This window comes from Castor canadensis, chromosome 12 (assembly GCF_047511655.1).
Source record: "Castor canadensis chromosome 12, mCasCan1.hap1v2, whole genome shotgun sequence".
Lineage (NCBI taxonomy): Eukaryota > Metazoa > Chordata > Mammalia > Rodentia > Castoridae > Castor > Castor canadensis.
The window spans coordinates 95462757-95476934 of NC_133397.1; the positions used below are offsets into that span (position 1 = coordinate 95462757).

The window sequence follows — 14178 nt, forward strand, 5'->3', positions numbered from 1 at the left end:
GAAATTCAGAAATATTTAAATGCCAATCTCTTCTGCTTGACATTGGTTAGTTCTTTTTCCCAAATTCTGACCCACAAAGATACAACTAAATTAACAGAGTGCTGCCCTTCCAGAGAAAGAATTTTGTAAGGCTGGGTGTGGTGGCAATACCTATAATCCCAATGCCTGGGAGATGACACAGGAGGATGACAAATTCGACACCAGGCTGAACTAAAAAAAATCAAGGGCTGGGGTATAGAACATTTGCCTAGCATGTGGGAGGCCCTGGATTCAATCCCCTGCCAGAAGGAAGGAAGGAGGGAGGGAGGGAGGAAGGACTTTGTAGACAAACGTTTTCATTATGTGAAAAAAATTTAATAACCAAGGTCATACGTCATGTCTTCTTTAGGAAACATAATCCCTTACTTCAAGGGATTTCTGAGACCCAAATACATGCACTGAAATGCAAGTGTTGCGATTTATTAGGCCAGAAATCAAGGCACAAAATTGGCCATCGGAGTCACGTGCCTGATATCTTCAACAAATGGAAGGTAGCCGTGTTTCATGGGAAAAATAATTCAAGAACAGAATGAATGAACTGCTCTTCTGACAGAAAATTAAGAGATGGGAGGGTGGTCCCTGTTCCATGGCTTGTGACAAAGCAGTATGGCAGACAATGAATTTTTATGAGTAGTCTTTTTCTAAAAAAAAAAAAAAAAAATTAACAGTCAAAAATTTTCTTGGCAAGGAGAGTTGAAAACAGAACATCCCTCCAAATCAGAGGAGAAATGAACAGAAGGGCAGCACCACTAGTGGCCTGGCAATTGTAAGGAACCTGGAAAAGTTCAGTGCGTTATTCCCTGGGAAGCTATGGATTCACAAACCAAACAAATGGATACAGATATTCAGCTTCTTAAGTGAAAGCAGGCTGAAGATGGGGGTGGGATGCCTAAGGGCACCATAGTGCCAAAATGCAAACCAAAAGAAGACTCCAAAGGCACTTAATCAGAAATCATTTTAGCTTTAATATTTCAAGCCACAATTTCTATGTCACTATCTGGAAATACTCAGAATTAAATTGCAACCCGCCTAAACCACCCATTCAAGATGTAGAGGCTGCACAGAAAGTAGGCATCAAGGGGAAAGAGCACACAGCTACATCCTCACAACTTGTGTTCCTCAATCATCTCACCTGGCCTGTGCTGAGCACACAGGTAGAGGGGGACTCAGGTGAGACACCTGGAATAAGGGGCATGAGCTCAGTAGAAAGAAACCTGTGTGTTCTTGAACAAGTTAAGCTCTCTAAATTCGGGGCTATAGGTATGACTCAGACAATAGAGCACCTGCCTTGCAACCCCAAAGCCTAAATTCAAACTCCAGTACCATACCGCCTCCCCACAAAATAATAAAACCTCTCTAAACCTCAATTGACTTATTTGCGAATTATGAATAATAAGATTACTTTAAAGGCTTTATTATCTTTTGAAATATATCACAATAATGGGACACTCAAAAATATTAGGGTTTTTTGTTTTCTTTTGTTTCCTTGGAAATTTATGTGCAAAGGAACATCCCAATGGTCTCACTGAAAATTTCAAACCAAAGGCTTGAAAAAGACACAAAAAGGCTTTGTGTCTTTTCAGGAGTCTCCCTATACTCTGGTTTTTACAAAAAACCACTGCACCCAGTTGTTAGAGATGAAAAAAATTTTTCTCTACCCTGTAAATTAAACTAGGAAAAGACCAATTAATAGGGGAAAAAAAGGTAGACACTTAATTTTTTTGGCGGTGTGAGGATTTGATCTCAGGGCCTTACCACTTGAGTCAAGTCCCAAGCTCTTTTTGTTTCGTTTTTGTTTTTGTTTTTTCAGACAGGGATTCATGCTCTTTTCTCAAGCTGGGCACTAAACAAGATCCTCCTACCTGTGCTTCCCAAGTACCTGGGATTACAGGTATAAACCACTGCACCCAGCCTCACACTTTTTAATTAGTATTTGTGTGCATGAGAGTTCACAGAAAAGAAATGAAACTTATGCAGTTAAAGTTAGGATCATGTATTCTTGTTTAACAAAGGAAGTATGGTCTGCAAAGAACAAAAACCACAGGGAAGAAGCTGGAAATGTATAGGAAGAGCTGATGCAGGATCAGGGCTATTGTGGCCATCTGTCCATGCAAGCACATCTCCATGGCAACTCTCCATCTATGGTGGTAAGAGCTGCTCTTCTCTTCTTCATGGGAGAGGATCAGTAGGCACTATCACAGAGAAATTCATGACCTACAAATAAGTAGATAAGGGAAAGCAGAGACTTTTTACATCTGCCGATTCTCTCTGACTTCAGGTCAAAACAATCCTTATGACAAAGTGACATATTTTGTAGTCCGTGTTCTCATCTACTGATCTTGACTTATGTTCAACAGTTAAATTGTATGTGTACCTTACCCAGAATAATAGAGGAAGATCTAGAATAAGAATTGCTTGAAGCTGCATCCTAAGACATTCCTGGCTTTCTGACTTCTGAGAGGACTTACCCAACTGTGCTCAAAGACAAGTCGAAGTAGACTCTTAGAAGACCAGTTGCTCAGAGTTCTTGAGCAATCCAATAGAAGACAGCATTTCTTAAGGCAAAACTCATGGATTCTTTGGCATCTTGCCATGCTTATTCATTGTATTTACCACTATGATATTCTGGGTTAGTCCTGGCAAGCTGGACCTCTCAGTTATGGTGAATATTAATATTATTGTAGTATGAGGTTTTATCTTTTATTTAAATATGGAAAAATGCTTGCTCTTTTGAAGTATAAATAACCCCTTCAGATCAGATAGGTTCCATGTATTTCACTGAGAGGTAATTAGCATAAAATTTTAAGTGTTTATACAATTACTAACATGAGAAATGTAACTCACAAATTCTAGGATTCTAGATTGACCTGGGTCACAAGAAGGATTGAGCCTGCTAAACAGCACTGAATAGAGTGAGGCTTGCAAGAGTTCGAGTTGTTCCTCAACATTCTCATCCCAGAACAATCTCACAATCATCAAATCAATGGTCCTGACACCATTTTCCTACCATCAAGTGGTTCTGTGCCTTCTTCAATGTCCAGTTCATAAATGCAAGATAGCAAGTCTTTCCCAACCATGCCCATGAGAGAACACATGCTTCCAAATGAATCTTTGCATGAAGAACCAGCAAGGATTTGTCTCAGTAATGGGGATCCTTTAAGACTACTCTGTTTTTTCACCATTTCCACTGTTGGATACATAAGAAAATGTGCAGATTTGTGGAGAAATTAATTATTTGTGTACTCTGGGGTTTTTATAGTTAGATATTGCCTAAAGACAGGCAAAGAAGATGTGGTGTAAATTTAAAGGCTGGTAAATCTCCAGATATTGTGAGTAGAGTCCAAACCAACAATATACATAATCAAAATTTTACTACATCCTATACCTCTTGCCATTTTTATTCTTAACCTTCCCTGACTGAAGACCACCAACTACAGTGAATTATACCAAACTGTACTGTGATTTTGTGACAAGGACCAGAATAAGACTATAAAGTGTAGTCACATGAGGTATGAGGCTAGGTTTCAGGACTTTATGTCTAGCAACATGTATACCCAGAAGAACTGCAGTCTCCAAATGCCTGTGACATACAGGACAGTATTGGACAGGTGATGGCTGGCTGGCATGCACTGCAGCTTCTCTATTTTGCAATCCCTCAGCTTGGAGTGGTCTTCATTTTTATCCATGAAACATCTCAAATATTGTAATTGGATTCATTATTTTTGATGTCACAAGTGGCTTCAAAAACTTATTATGACTTTGCTTAATTTCTAAATAAATACAACCAATGACGCCAGTCTTTAGACAAATGATCTCAGTTATTAAACCTGATCTCCAGGTCCATTTGGAAAGCATTTTGCTATTATCTGCACATTTTGACAAAGCAATAAAGAGCCCCCTGCCCTTGCTTCAGAGCCCCTGCAATATATGAACACAAGTTGTAGATCACTGTCACCTTCTTCATTCCTGCCACTCAGTCTCACTCCATCAGGTTCAGGCTGTTCCTTGTCCCCTGATGTCCTAGAAGCTTGTTTTCTTTCTCTCATAGCATTCCCGCTGAGTCACAAGTGACCTTTATCTCTGGTGGAAAACAATACACAGCAGGAATCACACAGAGGATTGAATATTTCAGAATATGTAATAAGCAAACAATGTCTACCATTCAGAGAGAGGAGCATGCTAGGCAGAAAGAAACGCTCAGATGCGAATACTTCAAATACCTGATAGCAATTTTATGATGTCTTCATACCTCTTTAAAATGTAAAGGCTTTCTAGATTTAATTAATTTAATTTAATTAATTAAAAATTTTAATTTTTAATTAAAATTTTTAATTAATTTAATTTAATTAATTAAAAATTTTAATTTTTAATTAAAATTTAAGTTTTAAATTATTTACAATGTATTACAGACTGAATTGCACCCCACTGATATGCTGAAATCCTACAGCCAATAGGACTGTAGTAGTAAGTAGGGTCCATAAAGTGGTAATTCAGATTATATTAGACCAAAAGGATGGGACTCTAACCAGATGGAACTGGTGATCTTATAGAAAGAAGGAGAAATACCAAAAATGCCCAAGTTCAGAGAAAAGACCACATGTAGACACAGCAAGAAGATAGCTGTCTGCCTCAGGAGAAAGAAAACCTGCTGCAAACTTTGTCTTGAGCTCCATTCTGCAGAACTGATGTATGAGCATAGGTCTGTAATATTTTACAACAGCAGCCCTAACAAATGAATAATAGTCCAGGTAGCGATTTAATTAACAATTTTAAAGTTCCTGAATTTGGTTTTAAAATAAGTTCCAGTATTTTTCATCAGTGTAGGGTGACTATAGTTTACAATAATTATCTATTTCCTAAAGAACTGGAAGAGAGGAATTTGAAGTTTCTGAACATAAAGAAATGATGACTTTCCAGGAGCTGGAGCTGCTAACCGTCCTAATTTGACCATTACACACTGCATTCATCTATCTGAGTACCACACTGTACCCCATTAATATGCACAATTATTATGTGTCTATCAAAAATAAAACCAATTCATAAAGAAATAAACAATAAAATCTTTAACTTGTGGATATTTTCTAGTCTTTATAATTAATCATCTTTCTGAATTGCCATAATACTTGAGAAAACAAACAGCCACAGTCACCTTCCATGTTGTCTTAATACTAACAGGCAATGCTTTGAAATTATAAAATTCATACTCAATTCTCATTTATCTGAAAATACAGAAGAAGACAGTGTTCACCCTAAAAGAAGGTATAATTATCTCTTATAATCTCATCCTGTCACCAACTGTCATCTCTGCATGGCTTCTCATGGAGTTAACACAGCTCTCTATAATTTTGAGATTATGGTAAACAAAGTTAGAGTTGTACAGAAAAAAAAAAATGGGCTGATAATAGTCATTCCTGGCAAATGTAAGAAGCATAAACCCCATCAGAGAGTAAGGCATTAGATCACAGAGCACCTATGCCAACAGGCAGCTCTTAGGTGGTCCAGAGTGACTCAGTTGTCTTGTGTAGCTCCATTCAAATGTAAATGACACACTAAACAGACTTTCAGCTCATCTGCTCACTTCTCTTATGATGGAGGAAGAGAACTGAAGTTCTCTGGTAGCCTGGTGGTTAGGTTCAAAGGCAGGGGCAGACAATAAAGCCAGGGTTATCACAGGTAAACACTGGTTAAAGCCCCTCCCTCATAAGTGAGATCCCTGAAGGGCAATTTTTTCTGTGGAAACCAAGAAAACATGCTCTGCTCCAGAACAAGACTGGAAGGAGACCCTCCTGCTTGTTTAGAATCTGCATGGAGGACAGGGAAGGAAAGCGGAAGCAGCCTTCTTTGATATTTCCTAATAGTACAGGCTCATGTGACTATAATGCTAAGATAAATATTACCTCTATGACTCTAAATAACCCTACTAAAATCTTAAGTTACATAAATTTCAGGGCACAGTACCTCTAGCTGGCTTGCAAAAGCAAACATCTTTGAGATGTCAGACCATCTCTGAGGAACCCTTAATCAGAGTTTAAAATAATTCTCATAAATGATGCATCAAAGAAAATTGACTTCTAGGAAAATCACAAAACTTTGAGGAAATAAGATATAGTGAGTAAAAGGGAAATATTTTAGATTCAGGACCACAAAGTTTGTTGTTATTAGAATTAACATTTATGAAATATTAATAATATGTTAATAAATACTGCAATATTATTAAAAATGTAACAGGATAAGACCAGGAAAATGTGAAAAATAAGCAAAGCCAGTTTCTAGTAATAAATATTTGGTAAGTGTAATTTAAAAACACAGTAAAAAAAAAAAACTACAACAGATTTCAAATGGCACCATTCTTAGTGAACTGTAAGCTGTGTCTGAAGGGATATTTTAGAATGCAGTGCAGGAGATTAATTGGAAACATGAAAAATAGGCAGATATAAGTGTTGAGTGGAAGAATCTAAGATATATTTAATAAAGTAAATTAAGGAGGGAGAGGATGGGGAAAATAAGTAATGGAGGAGACTTTTGCAAAACTGGTGGAAGACTCCATTCAAGTATAGAAATATCCCATGCAAACAAACAAAACACCCCAAACCCAACCCTAACACACAGGAAGGAATAGATCAACCTGGCAAATGACTTCTCAACACAGCAATGAATGCCAGAATCAATAAAATAACATAAATGAAACAATGAGAAAAATTAACAGTCAGCTTTGAGCTGCATGTTCTGTGAGTTAATGTGAATTGACGACAGACACAAAGAATCAAAAAAATTGATGAATTTTATTTATAAAATATGCCCATTAATGAAAATTCTAAAGGATATACCTCAGGAAGAATTAAAATGATCCTAGATAGGAAGTATGAAGTGCAGGAAGGAAGAAATTTGAAGCAAAAAGGGCAAAACTGTTAGATTTGAGTAAACCTCATACATATTGACCATAAAACAATAACCGTGTTCCAATAATGGGAATAGAAACAGCTGAGCTAGAACATCAGCTGTCAATGGTCTACAGTTTGGGCAAAGAGCAGGGATTAGGGGCCCTGAGGTCCATGCATTTATCAAGGGAGGGGCAGAAATGCTGCTTAATTATGAAGATTTTAAGTTTTATAAAATACCTCCCAAAACAATACAAGCAGAGAGTGTGGCCTCCAAAGCCACAAAGGAAAAAGGAATATGAAGAAACCTAACATACATTAGAGCTGAGAGATTATATAGAAGACTAAAAAAATAGGGAAATTAGGACTCATAAAAACTTCCATAGAAAGTTATCTAAACGGTGATGGAGGACCAGTGGATGGGGGAGGGAAAGAGAGAGGACTGGGGGCTGAAAAGACCTGAAGTACCTAACATACATATTGTGTATGGAGATAGCATAATGAAACCCACCAAACACTGTTTGGAAGGAGGGAGGGTAGGTAAGTGAATATAATAGAAGGGATTAACTTGTTCAATGTACACTGCATGCATCTATGACATCATGATGAAATTCCCTTGGACTATTAATATATGCTTATAAAAAACAGTAAAACCTAAAAAACAGAGTGATGGAGGGGCATTCAGTTACCCCAAAGCAGAAGGCTCTGGACAAGTATAGATATTGCCCCTACTCAATGAGCCCCACACAGCCCAGTTGGGAGTCAGGCATTAAACTCTGATAGGTAGTGCCTTTTAATAAATTCATAAATAAATATCTTACAAATCATATTACATATTATGTGACCGTGTTTCCATTATAATATAGACTACCAGAAATGAATCATAAAATTCAAGCATAACAGAATTAAGAGTCAAATCTAGTAAAAAATTTATTAAAAAAGAGATAGTGTAGCTACATTAGTATCAGAAGAAATAGACCAAGAACATAAGAAAATGTGTCCTGACAAAATTAATAAATGATTAGCAGGCTATAATAATATGCACGTCAGTGTTGACAGAGATACAAGGAGACTTTGGTATTTCTGCAGTTTGACTAGAAGATGGTTACACACTGATGTCAGTACCCAAAGAATTTGAAAGACAAAAACTAAGGGAAGCACCAGTTTGGACACATACTACTAACAAACATGATGCAGCATCTGGTTGAAATACATAAAGTCTTTCATCCAGTGATAGAAAATATTATATCAACTTTGACTTAAAAGATAAATATTGATTATACCATATCAGGAATCAAGAATGAATACATTTTAAAGTTTCATCATTGAGCAGTAAATGCCTCTAACTAAAATGAAAATAAATTAGGAATACATGATGAAATATTTAAAATAAATTGAACTTGAACATGTAAAACCATACTAAATGTTACATCATGTTAAGAAAAGAAATCAGAATGGAAATATGAAATATTCCAAGCCACACATGAAAATTCAAATACCCAGGCATAAACAGGCTATGTCAAAAGAAAACAAATTCAAAAACCCTTCTGAACACAGCAAATTAGAAGGGAGCATATGGAAAGATCTTCCAGATTCTTAAATTGAAAGCTTCAACACCAAAGAAGGTGTCAATATTATTTCTTTATAAAGTTAACTCAATCCCCTCAAAATAGCTTCCCCTTCTCATAATCCTCCTCGTCCTCCTCCTTGTCTTCTATTTTTTGTCTGGTACTGAAAAGTCACTGCAAGCTTTTTTAGGCTGAATCAATTCCCTAGAATGCATGGGTAGGGAAAGGTTGCTTAACAATGACACAAAATACAAATACATACACAAAAAAAGACTGTCAAACTTAAATTCAGAAAAAGTATTTTGAATTTAGTATTTTAAAAGCAAAACCTTAGTTTGTGTAAGGTATTCTGTTTGATAGTATAAAATAAGTTATTTTCCATTCTTAATGAAACCATACAAGACTAGGTTAACCTTACCTGCATCTTACAGATGAGGAAGCTGAACAAGGAGAGTTTCATGATTTGTCAAAAGCCCCACCCTAAAAAGAGAATTCATGTTACTTAGATGGTATACTTGCAAGACTTTACAAACAATTTAACAAGTTGGCTGCACAGAGAAAAGAAGGCAGCAGAAGAATTTTATCACTCTAGAGGTAAAATTGTCTCAGAGTCTTCATTAAAACATAGCACAGTTAAAATATTGCTTCCCTGCTTTATTTGTTTAAATCAACTGAAATCATGGAAAGAACAACCAAACAAGCAAGTTTCCTAAAGATAAAGCTGGAAGTACAATGAAATCAAAAGACATGCCAGAATTTTACCTGTAAGAATGGCAGTCAGTTGCAGTGAAAAAAAGAGGGGAGTTGGGAGTGAGCAGAAGCAGGTCTATGCAAACCTCAGACAGGCAGGGCAGAAATTCTCCAAAGCTAACTGAGGTGTCAACGCTTTGAAAAGTTCTGGAGGTTCAATGCTGTGGTCCCTTTCCACACCATGTCTGACTGGTGGAACAAGTCAGGTGAAGGTGGGAAATGGAAAATCAGAGAGAAAATTAACAAAGCTGCTTTTTATAGGGCAAACAAGAGATGAGGCAGCATTCAGCTTGCAACTGCTGATCTTAGTCATCTGTAGAGAATTAAGGCTAACTTGTGTGAGAAAAGATTTGTGGAGGACCCATAATGTGAGTCACATCAGAAAGTAAACAAATACCAGTGATGGACTCCAGTCATCTGTGTGGGCTGACAGTTCAGGAGAAGCGTCCAAATGTCCGCAAAGCACTTCCATATGCATCTGAAAATGACATGTGCTTGTTATTGATAGAAGGATGGATAAATTGATAGATGTGTGATAATTCACTGTAGGCTATAGGTGAAGGATGCAGAATGTTTACTGGTCAATTTTTTATAAACTTTGATAGATGTCTTGACATTGTTATAATAAAATGTACTGTAGAGGAATGTGTTAAACAAGTCTTTCTTTTTAAGAAAAACACTCCACAGACAATTAGTTGGTAGAAAATTATAACGGCTACAAATCCTTAAAAGTGGGTGAACTTCCCAGCACTGCATGCTGTGTTGGTTGGAGACCATGAAATAAAGTACATTTCTCAGAAGAAAATAAAATAAAATAAATTTGTGCAGAATGTTCCATACAACACAACCAAGCTACAAATGTATTTTTTATCATTCTTAAATACTATGTGTATCTAATTTTCACTCCTGAACATCAGCTTTATGTCTGTCATTCTGGTTCCTACTTGTACACCCAGCTGCAATGGAACCCAAGGCAGGAGGACTGCATAAGCATATAGTTGGACATTGGCAGCACCCTGCTTCAAATAGTAACAGCTTGATAAAAGAAAGTGTGTGGATTAATGTGACATAATTCTGTAAGGCATATTTGAGTTTCATGGATACTGTCTTTATTTTAAAATATGTAACACTTCGGGAATTTGCATGTCATCCTTGTACAGGGCCACATTAATCTTCTCTGTACCATTCCATTTTTAGTTATATGTGCTGCTTAAGTGAACATGATACTGACTGTTTTTAAAAAAATAATTAAAATATGAGATTAGAGGAATACAGTAAAGATTTTTAAGAAAAAGATGGAAAGCAGACTGGCATGGATCAAAAAGAAACAAAAATAGGAAATCATTCTTGGAATAAAACAAATACTAAATGTAGCAATTGGGAGGAAAAACTGCTGAAAAGAGTTAAGAAGCATGGAAAAGGTTTGAGAAAAATGTGTATCAAGAAGGCAAAGGATCATAAATATTATAGGATTAAAGATAAAATGACAGTCCTAGAAGACAAACAAATGATCATTTTAAAAATCCGTTCATATCCATGATGGAAGAAAAATGTAAAACACAGATGAGCAAAAATATTCAACATTTGGCTTTTGGGGCTTGACAGATATCACTCAATGTAATGATCTCCAGTTACATCCATTTTCCTGAAAACATAATTTCACTCTTCTTTATACATACCACATTTCCTTTATTCATTCATCGGTTGTTGGCCTCTGTGCTCCTTCCAAAGCTTGGCTATTGTGGATAGTGCTGCAGTGAATGTGCAGGTATAGCTCCTGTATGTTATTTACACTCCTTCAGAGTGGCATTGCAAGGTCACAAAGTCGTTTATTTTTAGATTTTTTTAGGAACCTCCATACTGATTTCCAAAGTGGTTGCACTAACTTGCATTCCCACATACTTACCAGAATTTGTGGTTGTGTGTTTTCTTAATGATAGACATTCTGGCTAGGTGAGATGGAATTTCAGTGTCATATTCATTTACATTTCCTTTATGGTGAAGGATGTTGAACATTTCACATGTATTTTTTAATCATTTGTATTTCTTCTGCGAATGTCTAATTCATTTGCCCACTTATTATTAATTGATGTTTAATTTTTTGAGCTCTCTGTATATCCTGGATATTAATCCTTTGTCTGATGAATAGCTTGCAAAGATTTTCTCCCATTCTGTGCATTGTCTCTTCAGTCTGGAAATTGTTTCCTTTGATATGCAAAAACTTTTTAGTTTGATGCAGTCCCATGTGTCAATTCTCACTCTTATTTCTGGGCAATTAGATTTCCATTCAGAAAATCCTTGCCTATGCCTGTATCTTCAAGTTCTTACCTATATTTTCCAGTCGTAATTTAACATTTCAGGTCTCACAGTAAGATCTTTGATCTTTTTTGAATTTATTTTTGTAGAGGGTTAGAATAGGAATCTAGTTTTTATTCTCCTACATGTTGATAATCAGTTTTCCCAGCACCATTTGTTAAGGAAGATGTCTTTTCTCCAGTGTATGGTTTGAGATTTTGTCAAAAGTCATATGGCTGTAAGTGAGTGGGTTTATTTCTGAGTCTTTATTCTATTCCACTGATCTTCATGTCTGTTTTGTATCAGTACCATGCTATTTTTGTTACTATGACTCTGCTGTATAATTGAACAGTATTTGTGATATCTCCAGCATTATTCTTTTAGTTCAGAGATACTTTTGCTATTTGGGGTGTTTTGTGTTTCAATGTGAATTTTAAGGTTGAGTTTTCCATTTCTGTGAGGAATGACATTGGGATTTTGACAGGATTGCATTGACTCTGGAGATTGCTTTCAGCAGTATAGCCATTTTCACAATATTAATTCTGACAATCCATGAACATGGGAGGTCTTTTCATCATTTGACATCTTCAATTTCTTCTAGATTTTACAGTTTTTGTTATAGAGTTCTTCCATCTCCTTAGTTAAGTTTATTCCTAGAAGGATTTTTTGAGGGGTATTTTGAATGGGATTGATTTCCAGATTTATTTCTCAGCCTGTTCATTGTTGTTTTATAGAAAAGTTACTGATTTTTGGATGCTGATTTTGTATCCTGCTACACTGCCAAAACTGTTCATCAGATCTGGAAGATTTATGGTTGAGTCTTTGTGTCTTTTAAGTATAGGATCGTGTCATCTGTCAAATAGGGATAATTTGACTTTTTTATTTCTTATTTGAATCCTTTTTTTCCTTTGTTTATCCTTATAGCACTATATATTCCAGGACTCTATTAAATAAGAATGAGGAGAGTGGACACCCTTGTCTCAATCCTGACTTTGCACAAAATTATTTCAGGTTTTCCACATTTAGTATGATGTTGGCTTTACGTTGGTTATATTTAGCCTTTATTATGTTGAGGTGCATTCCTTACCTTCCTAGTTTCTTCAGAACTTTTATCATGAAAAGATATTGAATTTTATCAAAGGCTTTTTCTGCATCTTTTGAGATGATCACTTGAGTTTTATACTTTATTCTGTTTATGTTCCATATTACATTTATTGATTTGAGAATTTGGCTCACACTTGCAATCCTGGGATGAAATCAACTTCATTATGCTATATGATCTTTTTAATGTTCTGTTGAATTCAGTTTGAGAGTATTTTATTGAGAATTTTTGCATCTATATTCATCAAGGAAATTAGTCTATAATTTTCTTTTTGTTGTTGTTGTGTCCTTTTTGAGTGTTGGTATCAGGATAATACTTGCTTCATAGAATAAATTTGGCAGTATTTCTTCCCTTACTGATTCATGGAGCAGTTTGAGGAGTATTGGTGTTAGTTCTTCTTCAAAGGTCTGATAAAATTTGGCAGGGAATCCATCTGGTCCTGGGCTCTTCTATGTTGGGAGACTATATTACTGCTTCAATTGTATTACTTGTTATAGATCTGTTTAAGTGGTTTATATCCTCTTGTTTCAATTTTGGTATGCCAAATGCACTAGAAATTTATACACTTCTTCTAGATTCTACAGTTTATTAGAATACAAGATTTTAAAGTATTTCCTAATAATATTCTGAATTTCATTGCAATTTGTTGTGATAGTCCCCTTTTCACCCCTAATTTTATTACTTTTGATCATCTCTTTCCTTTTGTTTAGTTTCACTAAAGATTTATCTATATTAATTATCTTCTCAAAGGACAATCTTTGTATTGCTTTTTTGGTCTCTATTTTATTAATTTCTACCCAAATCTTTATTGTTTTTTTCCACCTATTAGTTTTGGGTTTGTTGTGTTCTTGTCTATCTTGGAACTTGAGATGCAGCATTAGTTTAATTATTTGAAATCTCTCAAAAAAAAAAAAAAGAAATCTCTCTGGGGTTTCTTTTTTTTGTTTTGATACAGGTCCTTGTAACTACAGACGTTTCTCTTAGCATTGACTTTGCTGCATCCCAAAGGTTCTGGTAGGTGTTTTCATTTTCATTTGATACTAGATTTTTTTTTTAATATCCCCCTTATTTTGTCTATGATCTACTGGTCATTCAACAGAGCATTGTTTTTGAGAATTTTCTGTAGTTTCTTTTTCTGTTGATTTCTAGTTTTATTCCATTGTGGTCTAAGAGAATGAAAGGGGTTATTTAAATTTGCTTGTATTTGTTAAAATTTGCTTTATGTCCTAAAATGTGATCTATTTTGGAGGAAGTTCCATGGCTGTTGAAGAAAATGTATTATACATGTTGGAATGAATTAAAGACCTTCTGGTGACAAAAACAGAAACATGAGAGGAAATCTTGACAAGGCAATTTCTTTTGAGCAAAAGGATGCAAGGATGTACTCATTCCAGCTGAGCAGACACATGAGCACAAAATGGCTGACAGTGGCTCCTCCTTATATCCCTGATGCAATTGTACCTACCCCCACCTGGGATTTGTCCAGGTCAAAGGTTCACAATTTTTCTTGATTGGCTAAAAGGCTTAGGGGATGGGTTAGGGCATG

General features: G+C 35.7%; 1 long non-coding RNA gene and 1 other non-coding gene across 2 annotated transcripts; both read right to left on the reverse strand.

Moving 5' to 3' along the window:
- Window positions 1–1645: 1645 nt before the first annotated feature.
- Window positions 1646–8967, reverse strand: LOC141415074 (uncharacterized). Its single transcript, XR_012440101.1, has 3 exons — window positions 8904–8967; window positions 3995–4119; window positions 1646–2253 (listed from the first exon to the last, which is right to left on the reverse strand). It is a non-coding gene; the product is annotated as an uncharacterized lncRNA (long non-coding RNA).
- Window positions 8968–10350: 1383 nt separating this feature from the next.
- Window positions 10351–10457, reverse strand: LOC141415210 (U6 spliceosomal RNA). The gene has a single exon (XR_012440219.1). It is a non-coding gene; the product is annotated as a U6 spliceosomal RNA (small nuclear RNA).
- Window positions 10458–14178: the final 3721 nt, after the last annotated feature.